This window comes from Phyllobates terribilis, unplaced genomic scaffold (assembly GCF_046119375.1).
Source record: "Phyllobates terribilis strain yellow unplaced genomic scaffold, ASM4611937v1 Scaffold_4__5_contigs__length_816908805, whole genome shotgun sequence".
NCBI classification, from domain to species: domain Eukaryota; kingdom Metazoa; phylum Chordata; class Amphibia; order Anura; family Dendrobatidae; genus Phyllobates; species Phyllobates terribilis.
In genome coordinates this window covers 685,881,819-685,897,188 of record NW_027362764.1, presented here as the reverse complement: position 1 = coordinate 685,897,188, position 15,370 = coordinate 685,881,819, and the positions used below count along the sequence as shown (strand labels likewise).

Genomic DNA, 15,370 nt, shown 5'->3' with positions numbered 1-15,370 from the left:
ACCTTCCTTGCACTGAGGTTAGCTCTTTGTCAGCTGTCTGGCTTGGTTACACAAGCTTCTTTGCAGAGAAACATGTTACTTCTGCTGGCCCTCGCTAGGCGGCCAGCATCCAAATCCTTCCCTGGGCACCTGCTGAAAGCCTGGCCCCTTCACGGCCCCGTGTGCTTTTAACGTCATCATTTCCACACGGCGAGCTGCGGAGTCAATAAGCACTCCTAGCCGTGGCAAGGAGCTCGGTGTCAGGCCTGCGTGAAGGCGGCGGGATAGCGTACTTAGCTGCCAACTGGCTCAGAGGCCTTGGGGCTTCCATCATCTAAGTTTCTTAAGGTCGGTGTCCGGCAAAGCGCCGTTCCATGCTAGCCGAGCTGGGCAGTAGGGCAAAACATCATCAAAATGGTCTACAGCACCCGGTGCTCCCAGGAGGTTTCCCATCCAAGTACTGTCCGAGCCCAGCCCTACTTTGCTTTCTAGATCAGACGAGATCGGGCGTATCCAAGGTGGTATAGCCAGTAGACACTGCTTGATCCATCGCCCGGCCAGGCTTTCTCAGGATCGCTTGGTGGCGAGTGTAACATACCTGGCGGCGTCCTTGCATAGTGGTCCATCTCCCACTGTGCAAGAGCGCGCACTTGATCTCCTGTCCAGAATGTCTCTCTGGCTTCCCTCCATGCTGTCTGTTTGTGTCTGTTTCTGCTGCTTAATGGCGGCGCTCGATCACTTCCTGCTTTTTGTACCTGCTGTGGGTCACACCCCTTGTGCGTCCTCAGCCTATTGCTGTCTGTCACCTGGTATATAGCTCAGCTGCTCCCATCTATCCCTGCCTGAGCATAGTGTTTCATTCAGTGTGTGCTTGCACTTTGAAGGTGCCAGGTCCCGTTCTTTGTCTCCTGCCTTGCGGTATCAGTTCCCGTGTCTGAACTGAGTCCTGTCTATGTCTCCTGCCTTGCGGTATCAGTTCCCGTGTCTGAACTGAGTCCTGTCTTTGTCTCCTGCCTTGCGGTATCAGTTCCCGTGTCTGAACTGAGTCCTGTCTATGTCTCCTGCCTTGCGGGATCAGTTCCCGTGTCTGAACTGAGTCCTGTCTGTGTACTCTTGCCTGCTGCCTCTCCTGGAGGCTGTATTTCCAGTCCTGTCTGAACACGCTCCTAGCCTGTTCCTCCCGCCTTCTAGTGGCCGATTACCTAGACCCGCTCCTGTATCTTGTCTGTCCTGTCTGAACACGCTCCTTGCCTGTTCGTCCCGCCTCTCTGGGGGCCGTATTCCCAGACCCGCTCCTGTATCCCGCTGCAGTGTCGGTCTCCTCCGTACACTCAGTTCCAGTCTGAACTCTCTCCTATCCTTTACCTGTTTTGCCTCTATGTCCGTTCCCTTCCTTTTTCTGCAGAGTCTGAACTCGTACCTAACTCCTGCTTGTTGTCTCTGTACTCCCGTTTGTGAGTTTGTGGTCCACTCGCTACTTCACTGCAAGTACCCTGTGGGTATCTGGCTCTGCCTTTCTCTTCCTGTCTGTTCCGTGTGAACAGAGCCCTGTCCCCCCTGCTCTGCTTTGTTTGCCGCTCTGCGGTTTCCGCTCTGCTCCTGCCTTGTTTACCGCTCTGCGGTTTCCGCTCTGCTCCTGCTTAGCTTGCCGCTCCTGCGGTTTCTGCTCTGCTCCTGCCTTGTTTACCGCTCTGCGGTTTCCGCTCTGCTCCTGCTTAGCTTGCCGCTCTTGCGGTTTCTGCCCTGCTCTTGCCTTGCTTGCCGCTCCTGCGGTTTCTGCTCTGCTCCTGCCTTGTTTGCCGCTCTGCGTTTTCCGCTCTGCTCCTGCCTTGTTTGCCGCTCTGCGGTTTCCGCTCTGCTCCTGCCTACTTAGCCGCTGTGCGGTTTCCTCTCTGCTCCTGCCTTGTTTACCGCTCTGCGGTTTCCGCTCTGCTCCTGCCTTGTTTACCGCTCTGCGGTTTCCGCTCTGCTCCTGCCTTGTTTACCGCTCTGCGTTTTCCGCTCTGCTCCTGCTTAGCTTGCCGCTCTTGCGGTTTCCACTCTGCTCTTGCCTTGCTTGCCGCTCCTGCGGTTTCTGCTCTGCATCTGCTCGCTGCTCCGGCAGTCCTGTCCTGCTCTGCTTCTGCTCGCTGCTCCGGCAGTCCCGTCCTGCTCTGCATCTGCTCGCTGCTCCGGCAGTCCTGTCCTGCTCTGCTTGCGCTCGCTGCTTCGGCAGTACCGTCCTGCTCTGCTCTTGCCCACCGCTTCGGGCATTCCCTCTCTGCTGTGTTTGGCTACCGCATCTGCGGTTCTGTTTCTGTGACCCAGTCTGTACTGGGTCTTGTCCTCTCTGTGCTCCAGCCCGTCCTTTCGGCCAGTACCTCCCCGCCTGCATACTCGCCTGTATCCACCCGTCTGCATACCTGCCGTGTTCGCTTATATCCACCAGTCTGTGCCAGCCTAACCTGCCTGTTCCAGTAATCCCTGTGTGGGTCAACCCCCGTGTCCGGAGTTTGACCTGGAGTAGCACCTGGTCCCTCTGCCCGGTTTCTCCTTGGTGCACTGGCGTCGTATGCCGTCGTGCCACCTTGGTCGGATCGGCCAGATACTTAGTCACGCCCCTCCAGGCACTCTCCGGTTCATGGTCCAGTGGAACCACTACTCCCGCACACGCCAGTCAGTCCGGGCGTGTGCATAACAGCATGCTCAGGCCATGGTTCCCGTTGAGCCCCACGGCCTTCGCTCTCTGAGACGTTTTCTTGTGAATATATGCATTAAAAATAAATAGATAAATTTTTTTTTCCCTTAGCTGAGTTCCAGGCGAATTACGCACCGTCCAGATGGATCTATCAGCTCTCGTTCCTGCGGATCCACCACGTTACTATGGGGATCCAAGACAGTGTCGTGCATTTGTGGACCAATGCATGCTACAATTTAAGGCCTACCCTCTCTATTTTCCTTCCGATTGGGCTAAAGTGGCCTTTATGATTAACTACCTAGCATGTGATGCCTTGAAATGGGTCACCCCCCTATGGGAAGCATGGGATCCTGTCGTCCTTGACCTGCAGGCCTTCCTGGTGGCCTTTCGTGTGGTCTTCGAGGACCCTAACCCTGAAGCCCCTGCTGAAGCTTCACTTCCCAATATCCCGGAGCAGCCCCGACGGGTAATGTGTGTGGGTAGCGCAATAGTCCTCCAGCCCAATGAGACTACTGCCCACCCAGAATCCTCACAGGGTGACTACGCTTTCCGGAATACTTCTCGCAACCTCAAGAGGCAGTCCAGACGTGCTAGACGTAGAGGCAAGCCGTCACGCCAGGGTCTGTCCTCCCTGAGACCTCCTGACCCCAACCTTGAAGTCCCTACTGAAGCTTCATCTCCCTGTATCCCGGAGAAGCCCCAACGGGTAATGTGTGTGGGTAGTGCACTAGTTCTCCTGCCCGAAGAGACTTCTGCCCATCCAGACTCCACACAGGAGAACTTCCTGCACCCGGCATCAGATGCTTCTTTCTCTTTAACCGGTGTGCATGTCCAAGGATGCTCCAAAGCTGTGGTTACCTCAGAGTCTGTGCACCTCTACTACCTGGTGGAGGACCCCCTGTTGCCTCCTGAATCCTCCGGGATACCACTCGATGACAAATGGAGAGAGACTTCTCTACACCGGGTACTCGATACTTTGTCCGCTTCGTCCTGTGAGCCTGACAATGGGTACCCCAAAGTGGTAGTTACCCCCGAGTCTCTACACCCCTCCGACCAGGCGGAGGACCTCCAGTTGTCTCCTGAACCCTTCGGGGTGCTACCTGGTAGCGAAAGGACAGAGACTCTCCTATACTCTGTACCTGATACCTCGCTTGCTTCGTCCAGTGAGTCCGACCTAGTGTACTCTGAAGCAGAGGTTACACGTGAGTCTCTACACCCCTCTGACCAGGCGGAGGACCGCCAGTTGTCTCCAGAACCCTTCGGGGTGCCACCTGGTGGTGAATGGACAGAGACTTTCCTATACTCGGTACCCGATACCTCGCCTGCTTCGTCCAGTGAGTCCGACCTTGTGTACTCTGAAGCAGATGTTTTCTCTGAGCCTCTGCACTCTTCTGACCCGGCGGAGGACCTCCAGTTGTTTCCTGAATCCTCCGGGGTACCACCAGATAACAAAGAGGCAGTGACTTTTCCTCATCCTGTACCTGATAACCCGTCTATTTCTTCCTGTGAGCTTGACAAGATGTACCTCGAAGCAGAGATTACCCCCAAGTCTCTGTCCCCCTCCAACCCGGTGGAGGACTTCCAGTTGTCTCCTGTACCCTCTGGGATGCCACCTGAAAGTATGTGGAGTGAGACTTCCTTGTGTGCTGTTCCTGGTACTCCACCCATTTCGTCTGTTGCTAAGGGTGGCTGGATGGGAGGTAGCATCCTAGCTACCCAGAGGAGACCAGTTTTTCTGGTGGACAGTGGAAGTGATCTCTTCGAAGGGAAGAATTGGCCCTCAAATTCCCTGCGGGAGATTCTGGCAGGCCTGATGAAGAGGGGGCGTAAGGGGGGGGGTACTGTAACATACCTGGCGGCGTCCTTGCATAGTGGTCCATCTCCCACTGTGCAAGAGCGTGCACTTGATCTCCTGTCCAGAATGTCTCTCTGGCTTCCCTCCATGCTGTCTGTTTGTGTCTGTTTCTGCTGCTTAAGGGCGGCGCCCGATCACTTCCTGCTTTTTGTACCTGCTGTGGGTCACACCCCTTGTGCGTCCTCAGCCTATTGCTGTTTGTCACCTGGTATATAGCTCAGCTGCTCCCATCTATCCCTGCCTGAGCATAGTGTTTCATTCAGTGTGTGCTTGCACTCTGAAGGTGCCAGGTCCCGTTCTTTGTCTCCTGCCTTGCGGTATCAGTTCCCGTGTCTGAACTGAGTCCTGTCTATGTCTCCTGCCTTGCGGTATCAGTTCCCGTGTCTGAACTGAGTCCTGTCTTTGTCTCCTGCCTTGCGGTATCAGTTCCCGTGTCTGAACTGAGTCCTGTCTATGTCTCCTGCCTTGCGGTATCAGTTCCCGTGTCTGAACTGAGTCCTGTCTGTGTACTCTTGCCTGCTGCCTCTCCTGGAGGCTGTATTTCCAGTCCTGTCTGAACACGCTCCTAGCCTGTTCCTCCCGCCTTCTAGGGGCCGATTACCTAGACCCGCTCCTTTATCTTGTCTGTCCTGTCTGAACACGCTCCTTGCCTGTTCGTCCCGCCTCTCTGGGGGCCGTATTCCCAGACCCGCTCCTGTATCCCGCTGCAGTGTCGGTCTCCTCCGTACACTCAGTTCCAGTCTGAACTCTCTCCTATCCTTTACCTGTTTTGCCTCTATGTCCGTTCCCTTCCTTTTTCTGCAGAGTCTGAACTCGTACCTAACTCCTTCTTGTTCTCTCTGTACTCCCGTTTGTGAGTTTGTGGTCCACTCGCTACTTCACTGCAAGTACCCTGTGGGTATCTGGCTCTGCCTTTCTCTTCCTGTCTGTTCCGTGTGAACAGAGCCCTGTCCCCCCTGCTCTGCTTTGTTTGCCGCTCTGCGGTATCCACTCTGCTCCTGCCTACTTAGCCGCTCTGCGGTTTCCGCTCTGCTCCTGCCTTGTTTACCGCTCTGCGGTTTCCGCTCTGCTCCTGCATTGTTTACCGCTCTGCGGTTTCCGCTCTGCTCCTGCCTTGTTTACCGCTCTGCGGTTTCCGCTCTGCTCCTGCTTAGCTTGCCTCTCTTGCGGTTTCTGCCCTGCTCTTGCCTTGCTTGCCGCTCCTGCGGTTTCTGCTCTGCTCCTGCCTTGTTTGCCGCTCTGCTCCTGCCTTGTTTGCCGCTCTGCGGTTTCCGCTCTGCTCCTGCCTACTTAGCCGCTCTGCGGTTTCCGCTCTGCTCCTGCCTTGTTTACCGCTCTGCGGTTTCCGCTCTGCTCCTGCCTTGTTTACCGCTCTGCGGTTTCCGCTCTGCTCCTGCCTTGTTTACCGCTCTGCGGTTTCCGCACTGTTCCTGCTTAGCTTGCCGCTCTTGCGGTTTCCACTCTGCTCTTGCCTAGCTTGCCGCTCCTGCGGTTTCTGCTCTGCATCTCCTCGCTGCTCCGGCAGTCCTGTCCTGCTCTGCTTCTGCTCGCTGCTCCGGCAGTCCCGTCCTGCTCTGCATCTGCTCGCTGCTCCGGCAGTCCTGTCCTGCTCTGCTTGCGCTTGCTGCTCCGGCAGTCCCATCCTGCTCTGCTCTTGCCTCCGCTTCGGGCATTCCCTCTCTGCTGTGTTTGGCTACCGCATCTGCGGTTCTGTTTCTGTGACCCAGTCTGTACTGAGTCTTGTCCTCTCTGTGCTCCAGCCCGTCCTTTCGGCCAGTACCTCCCCGCCTGCATACTCGCCTGTATCCACCCGTCTGCATACCTTCCGTGTTCGCTTATATTCACCAGTCTGTGCCAGCCTAACCTGCCTGTTCCAGTAATCCCTGTGTGGGTCAACCCCCGTGTCCGGAGTTTGACCTGGAGTAGCACCTGGTCCCTCTGCCCGGTTTCTCCTTGGTGCACTGGCGTCGTATGCCGTCGTGCCACCTTGGTCGGATCGGCCAGATACTTAGTCACGCCCCTCCAGGCACTCTCCGGTTCATGGTCCAGTGGAACCACTACTCCGGCACACGCCAGTCAGTCCGGGCGTGTGCATAAAAGCGAGCAATCTGGCCGTGATGGGGCGGGCTCCGAAGGGTCCATGCAAAGTCTGTGCCGTCCCTACAGGTGTGGTTTGTTTAGCAGTGATTCACCCGCCGCATCAGGTGTCTTCAAAAATGTCTCGGCGCAGGGTCTCCTGCAGGCTAAACCCTTCATCATGGTAATGTGACAGAAAGAGCAAGCTGGACCCGTAACTTGGGGGCGGAGCGAGACATCCAGGGGTGAATGAAGGAAGAGGGTGAGATGGTTGCCAGTGACTTTGAGCTGCTCTTCAGGGGGGAGGGTCGTGTTGCCTGCAAAGGTCTTCTGCTTGGGGTTACCGGTGGTTGCCTCCAGCCACACGGGAGACGCTGGTCCTGGTGAAAAGGAGCCTAGTATTAAAAGTAAATAAGCAACAATGTTGGAGGCCCACGGTGATCAGAAGGATGCTGGTATTTTGCAGAGATGAAATAGTGCAAGAGAGAAAGCAAATGAAAAAAAGAAAAGAGAATGAATGTGTGCACTTGTGAAAGGGAATGGAAAAAAGGCATAGAAAAGAGTGCCCCCTGCTGGTGGAAGGAAGGAAAAAGCAAAAGCCTACAGCACCTGGCATTCCCAAGCGGTCTCCCATCCATGTACTAACCAGGCCTGACCCTGCTTAGCTTCCAAAATCAGATGAGAGCAAGCATGTTCAGGGTGGTGTGGCCGTAGGCAGAGACAAACCTCTCACTTGCTGCTTTTCTACTTTGACGTCTGGCTGCCGGCTGCCCTTTCCAGTGCTCAGCAAGACCAGGTCCTTTTGTGCTTTCCCTTCTCTTCAATTTTTTTGCTGGCTTCCTTAAAAGGTCTTGTAGACACAACGCCCCACTCAGAGCCGCTGAGCTCACTGATCGGCTGCAGCGCTGTCGACGGAGCGTCAGCTTCACGGCCAATGCCACAGGCCGGGAGCAGAGGCGAGACTCACCGGTAGACCCGGGTAGGGTGAGTAGAGTGCGGTTAGTTGCTTTCTAATAGCCTGCAGCCGGGGATTAACTTTTAATGAAAGGGAACAATCCCTTTGACTGTCTGCAGCGCGCCACACCTAGGAAGCGCACTCTCACACACAAGCCAGCATGCACACGTGCTCGCACGTGACAACACCCCCTATCTGCCCCTACAACCTCTCCGTTACCATGCATCAGACTCTCCTGCCTGTTTTATGATTTCAGGGCCCTAGCAGGAATCACCCCCCCCTCCCCAATTTCTTCCACACCTTCCTTGCCTTCCTTGCCCTGAGGTTAGCTCTTTGTCAGCCGTCTGGCTTGGTTACACAAGCTTCTTTGCAGAGAAACATGTTACTTCTGCTGGCCCTCGCTAGGCGGCCGGCATCCAAAACCTTCCCTGGGCACCTGCTGAAAGCCTGGCCCCTTCACGGCCCCGGGTGCTTTTAACGCCATCATTTCCACACGGCGAGCTGCGGAGTCAATAAGCACTCCTAGCCGTGGAAAGGAGCTCGGTGTCAGTCCTGCGTGAAGGCGGCGGGGTAGCGTACTTAGCTGCCAACTGGCTCAGAGGCCTTGGGGCTTCCATCATCTAAGTTACTTAAGGTCGGTGTCCGGCAAGGCGCCGTTCCATGCTAGCCGAGCTGGGCAGTAGGGCAAAACGTCATCAAAATAGTCTACAGCAGCTGGTGTTCCCAGAAGGTCTCCCATTCAAGTACTGTCCAAGCCCAGCCCTGCTTTGCTTCTGAGATCAGACGAGATCAGGCGTATCCAAGGTGGTATGGCCAGTAGACGATGCTTGATCCAACGCCCGGCCAGCCTTTCTCAGGATCGCTTGGTGGCGAGCAATCTGGCCGTGACGGGGCGGGCTCCGAAGGGTCCATGCAAAGGCTGTGCCGTCCCTACAGGTGTGGTTTGTTTAGCAGTGATTCACCCGCCGCATCAGGTGTCTTCAAAAATGTCTCAGCGCAGGGTCTCCTGCAGGCTAAACCCTTCATCGCTGTAATGTGACAGAAAGAGCAAGCTGGACCCGTAACTTGGTGGCGGAGCGAGACGTCCAGGGGTGAATGAAGGAAGAGGGTGAGATGGTTGCCAGTGACTTTGAGCTGCTCTTCAGTGGGAGGGTCGTGTTGCCTGCAAAAGTCTTCTGCTTGGGGCTACCGTTTGTTGCCTCCAGCCACCCGGGAGACGCTGGTCCTTGTGAAAAGGAGCCTAGTATTAAAAGTAAATAAGCAACAATGCTGGAGGCCCACGGTGATCAGAAGGATGCTGGCATTTTGCAGAGATGAAATAGCGCAAGAGAGAAAGCAAATGAAAAAAAGAAAAGAGAATGAATGTGTGCACTTGTGAAAGGGAATTGGAAAAAAGGCACAGAATAGAGTGCCCCCTGCTGGTGGAAGGAAGGAAAAAGCAAAAGCCTACAGCACCTGGTATTCCCAGGTGGTCTCCCATCCAAGTACAACCCTGCTTAGCTTCAAAGATCAGATGAGATCGAGCGTATTCAGGGTGGTGTGGCCGTAGGCAGAGACAAGCCTCTCACTTCCTGCATTTCTACTTTGAAGTCTGGCTGCCGGCTGCCCTTTCCAGTGCTCAGCAAGACCAGGTCTTCTTGTGCCTTCCCTTCTCTTCAATTTTTTTGCTGGCTTCCTTAAAAGGTCTTGTAGACAGAAGGCCCCACTCAGAGCCGCTGAGCTCACTGATCGGCTGCAGCGCTGTCGACGGAACGTCAGCTTCACGTCCAATGCCACAGGCCGGGAGCATAGGCGAGACGCATCGGTAGACCCGGGTAGGGTGAGTAGAGCGCGGTTAGTTGCTTTCTAATAGCCTGCAGCCGGGGATTAACTTTTAATGAAAGGGAACAATCCCTTTGACTGTCTGCAGCGCGCCACACCTAGGAAGCGCACTCTCACACACAAGCCAGCATGCACACGTGCTCGCACGTGACAACACCCCCTATCTGCCCCTACAACCTCTATGTCACAATGCGTCAGACTCTCCTGCCTGTTTTATGATTTCAGGGCCCTAGCAGGAATCACCCCCCCCCCCTCCCCAATTCCTTCCACACCTTCCTTGCCCTGAGGTTAGCTCTTTGTCAGCCGTCTGGCTTGGTTACACAAGCTTCTTTGCAGAGAAACATGTTACTTCTGCTGGCCCTCGCTAGGCGGCCGGCATCCAAAACCTTCCCTGGGCACCTGCTGAAAGCCTGGCCCCTTCACGGCCCCGGGTGCTTTTAACGCCATCATTTCCACACGGCGAGCTGCGGAGTCAATAAGCACTCCTAGCCGTGGCAAGGAGCTCGGTGTCAGTCCTGCGTGAAGGCGGCGGGGTAGCGTACTTAGCTGCCAACTGGCTCAGAGGCCTTGGGGCTTCCATCATCTAAGTTACTTAAGGTCGGTGTCCGGCAAGGCGCCGTTCCATGCTAGCCGAGCTGGGCAGTAGGGCAAAACGTCATCAAAATGGTCTTCAGCAGCTGGTGTTCCCAGAAGGTCTCCCATTCAAGTACTGTCCAAGCCCAGCCCTGCTTTGCTTCTGAGATCAGACGAGATCAGGTGTATCCAAGGTGGTATGGCCAGTAGACGCTGCTCAATACATCGCCCGGCCAGCCTTTCTCAGGATCGCTTGATGGCGAGCAATCTGGCCGTGACGGGGTGGGCTCCGAAGGGTCCATGCAAAGGCTGTGCCGTCCCTACAGGTGTGGTTTGTTTAGCAGTGATTCACCCGCCGCATCAGGTGTCTTCAAAAATGGCTCGGCGCAGGGTCTCCTGCAGGCTAAACCCTTCATCGCGGTAATGTGACATAAAGAGCAAGCTGGACCCGTAACTTGGGGGCGGAGCGAGACGTCCAGGGGTGAATGAAGGAAGAGGGTGAGATGGTTGCCAGTGACTTTGAGCTGCTCTTCATGGGGGAGGGTCGTGTTGCCTGCAAAGGTCTTCTGCTTGGTGTTACCGGTTGTTGCCTCCAGCCACCCGGGAGACGCTGGTCCTGGTGAAAAGGAGCCTAGTATTAAAAGTAAATAAGCAACAATGCTGGAGGCCCACGGTGATCAGAAGGATGCTGGTATTTTGCAGAGATGAAATAGCGCAAGAGAGAAAGCAAATGAAAAAAAGAAAAGAGAATGAATGTGTGCACTTGTGAAAGGGAATGGAAAAAAAGCATAGAAGAGAGTGCCCCCTGCTGGTGGAAGGAAGAAAAAAGCAAAAGCCTACAGCACCTGGTATTCCCAGGTGGTGTCTGTTAAATGGTTAATTATGGAAATTCATTTGGAATGTTAATCGATAATCATTTTTCTGAGTTCTATGCCTCAGCCATCGTGTCTAGTTGACATGCGCGATTTGTGTGTGTATTTTTGGTTCACTACCATATGTAGAACAGGTGTCCATACGACTGGCTATAAAAGCCCATGGTACAGAAAGGGGGGGCTCTCTTGCTCTGCCCACCCCACAAGACACAGTATCTTTATGCTGAGAAGCAGATGACATGTAGGCCTGGACACATGCTGGACAAAGACATGATTTACCAGCAAGGATCCAAGGAAAGATGGGTGAATCTCAACAATTAAGCTAACTATGGACAAATGGACAATTACTTTATAACTAATTATTGTATGTACCTGCTGCAATCTGATTCTTTTTAATGGACAATCCAAGAATAAATAGATACATTTTTTTATAAAAATATCATGATATTGATACTTTGAGAAGTCCTCAGTAGAAAAAAATAATACAGGAAGAGTATTATTTTACAATGGTGAGCCAGCCAGTCCTGTTTTTTTGTTTTTTAAATTAAGTAAATGAATTTCTTCCGTGAACAAGGGGGGAGTCCTGACGAGCTGAACAGCTGTTGTTCACGTGTCAGTAAATTCACTAGTTTGTCACGAGAAGCAGAAAGGACCTACAGACTGAGGAAAGACAGGAAGCAGAGGTACTAACAAGGAACAGAATCACACAGGAAAAGAAGCAGACGAACTGAAGACAGGACGTGCTGATAAAGAGAAGCCAAGGAATCTTAAGGTAAGCAAAATATGGATATAATTTCTTCTTTTGCTAAACAAAGTAATATTAATTTCAAAGTTAATGTAGGAGATGACATAGAAGTTTTGTGGCTCAGTTTATACAAAGAATGTGAATTGCAGAATTTACAGTTAACTTCTAAATTGGTAAATAGAGACAAACAGAAATTGAGAAATATTCTACATTTGGTAGATTTTTTTCATAGTCTTGTGTTAGAGATTTCTAAGCAGGAAAATAGTGTAGAAGTGTCAGACGGTGATACTGATTCTGACTGTAATGTGGAAAATGAACAAGAAGTAAGACACGTGTCTGTAACTGAAGGTGACCTTGGGTCTGACCAAGAGACGGACATACAGAAACCTGACATGGGAGGAGACATGACTGACATACGAGAAACCGATATACTAGGTGATGTGGGAGAAGACGTGAGTGACGTAGGAGGAACGGACGTACAAGAGCCACTAAAAATATCAGAGAATTCTGGAATTACCCAGGCTCAACTCCAAATTAAAATGAGGAAAAATTTGCTGAAATTATACAAAATCATGCCAAAATATGATGTCAAAATCCATGCCTGTAGAAATTCAGAGACATTTGAGAGCTTCTCTGATAAGTTTGATTTATCCAATGAGGAGAGGAATCAATTATTTAAAATATGGATTCCTGTGACATTGTCCAGACGTTTACATTTAATGCCCTGTGAAAATGACTCTCCTAATGGATGGGAAAATGATTCGGACAGATTAAGATATTTGATTTATTGTGTCACAAAGGATTTTCGCAACATAGAAGATTTGCAGAAACTAAGGATTGGTAGGAAGGAATGTACATATACATTCATGTCCATATTTGAACGGTTGTACAAAGCTCTCATCAAAAATGGAAAAGTACAACATATGATAACAACTTTTGTACAAAAATTCAAATTCCTAAATTCAGTTTCCCAAGTTATGGCATCACAAAAAAATTGATTATTTGAATGTGCGCAGATGCTGGATTTTGTTAGAAAACATGAGAATCGTGAAAAGAAAATAAATCAAGCTAAATTTATAAAACCAGGAAAGGTAAAATCTTACCAAAAGCCAATATCAAACTCTCCTAGACTGAGTCATCCCCATAGTGAACTCTATCAAATACGCAGAAGATTTCATATATGTTATAAGCCATATCAGCCAGTGCAAAGATCCATCTCTCCACAGAATGAGTTAATTCTCAGTCAGAACTGTGATTCTCTAAAAAGGGAAATGGCTGAAACTGATGGACAGAGACAGGTGAGACGACCAACTCACAGTGACGTCATGGAATGTGGACAGAAGAACAGGCAGTTCTCTGAGGTTTTGAAGGATAGAAAAATGTCTTTCCTAAATAGGGCATTCCTGGAGATATTTGAGAGAGACAGAAGATTTGGTTTAGGGAGTGGCTAAGGAAAAACTGTAATTATAATGTTGTATCAAAATGTAATACAATGTCTCAATATTTATTTATAATCTTATACAGTAAAATTGTAGTTACATAGTTTCTAATAGTTCATATATATATATATATATATATATATATATTTATATACACTTGTCTAAGTAGAGATTGCGTATAATTGTATTTACATATACGTTTATAAAATATATATATATATATTAATTAATAAATTAGAACTTCATATATATAAATTTAAGTAGCAATATTTTGAATTACATTAGAACCAACCAATATATGTATAAGATATTTAAATAAATCTGTTTCTGTATGAATTTGATATTTAATTTTATTTTCTTATATTTCCTTAGAGTTTTCATTCCAAAGCAGGATTTGATCAAAGAACTCTAAAATGGATTTATTTCTTTATTCACACAGGAAGTGAAAAAATTGCATGATTTTATGTGTATAACATTTTAAAATAATAACAATATATCTAGTTGAACTATAATATATATGTAATACTTATTAATTCTTTTGTGTTGCTAATATTTTCTGTGCATGAAGTGTTCGTGCAAATTAAAGTAGCTTTACAGCATGACGTGTGACAGCTGCGGCCTTTGAACTTTGAGCTAATAGTATAGGATCCCATTCATTCTATTTTCAACTGATGTAACTTAAGACCGGGCAGCCAGTGAAAAAAGAATCTAAGACAAGAGTTTTTTCAAGTGTCTGAAATTCCAGTGACTTACTCTCATATTATATAATATGTACTTGGGGAATATTCAAAGAAATATAAAGATATTCAATTGATATGGCAATGCGCATTAATAAATTGGGATACAACAATTTTGGGTTAAATATATATATATATATCTAAAACTTCATATGTGGAATGTTTGAGTTGAACAGATCTGTGAATGTCAGAGTGAAGGTGACAGATGAGTAAATCAGCAGCTGCTAAGTGTGATTGATGTGACAGAGGCCTCGTATGTTTGTATGTTTGAAAAAAAAAAAATGTTTCTTTATGTGAAGGTACAAAAATATATTTAATTCTGAGGAAATTATAATACATAATTAGGTATTATCTACATATATATATTTCTATATTTCTTTAATAATTATTATTTCTTGATTTAACTAATAGTGGATAAGGGCAACCACACATCAAAATGGTTTACAAAGCAAATTTATATTTAGAATAATTTTCCACATGATAATATTCTTGAATAACTATAATATTATTTTTAATGGTTACCTAAATAGGTACACACCTCTCTTTAGTCAAATCTATGCTACTCATCGATATGAAATTTATGCACAATATTTCTAGAAGAATAATTATTTTTAATTTGGTTCTGATATATACATAAATTTTATAAAATAATATTTTTGGTATTAAGGGGGAAAATGTGTTTTTGATCCTGATTACATAATCACTTTTGATCAATACTTATTTTCCACACATTTTAATAAAGAAGAAATAATAATAAGGTACTATGGTATAATTAAGAAGGGTATTACATGCAAAGTTGCATAATTTAATATTTTTTGGTGGTACAAGGTTATGACAAATATGAAATCATCCAGATAATGGAGATATAAGAGTATTTTTTATGGAGAATATAATTACTCTGCATTTGCCATTAAAATTTAAAGGCCTTAATTTTATTTTTATTCTTATTTTTACTCTTAATTTTATTTTTCATTTTTTAAATTTTATTCTTACTTTATACTTCTTATTTTTCTATTTTTTCATTTTTTAATTCTCATTTGATTTTATTTGAGTTCAATATCTCAATTGAGAAAACACATTAATATTTAATAAAGTAATGTCTAATACAAGAGTATTGCTTCATTAAATATATATTGCTAAGGAAAAAAATGTTTACATTTTCTGAGAAAACACAACAATTCATTCATTCATTTATTCATTCATTCATTCATACATTCATATATTTATTCATTTTGGTTCAGGAGTATACATTCTTTGATATTATTGCTTTAATAAAGATATAAAAACTTGTTTTTTCAAAATACACTGACACCTATGGGTTGGAAAAGGTAATTACACCTATGACATAAAAATGTTCTATCATATGGAGAACTTGATTGATAACGAATTATTATCTATTATTGTTTATTATTCCAAACATAATTTATTTTAATATTTTGATAATAATTAGATGGATATTACTGATTGCTATGGTACGCTGTGATATTATAGGTTAGGAAAAACTGACAGATTTGGTATCAGATTAGGGAATGAAGACTTCAATCAAGACATCGCAATTATGAATTCTATCTTAATAAAGACTTTTAATTTTTATAAATCAAAGAGATTCTCAAAAGTTACAAGAAGAAGCAACTGATATCC

General features: G+C 47.9%; 4 pseudogenes; all 4 read right to left on the bottom strand.

Annotated features, from left to right (window-relative positions):
* Positions 1-395: 395 nt before the first annotated feature.
* LOC141269589 (5S ribosomal RNA) lies at positions 396-515 on the bottom strand (annotated as a pseudogene).
* Positions 516-7,184: 6,669 nt separating this feature from the next.
* LOC141269320 (5S ribosomal RNA) lies at positions 7,185-7,303 on the bottom strand (annotated as a pseudogene).
* Positions 7,304-8,244: 941 nt separating this feature from the next.
* Positions 8,245-8,364, bottom strand: LOC141267930 (5S ribosomal RNA; annotated as a pseudogene).
* A 1,664-nt stretch (positions 8,365-10,028) lies between these two features.
* LOC141268298 (5S ribosomal RNA) lies at positions 10,029-10,148 on the bottom strand (annotated as a pseudogene).
* Between the last annotated feature and the right edge of the window lie 5,222 nt (positions 10,149-15,370).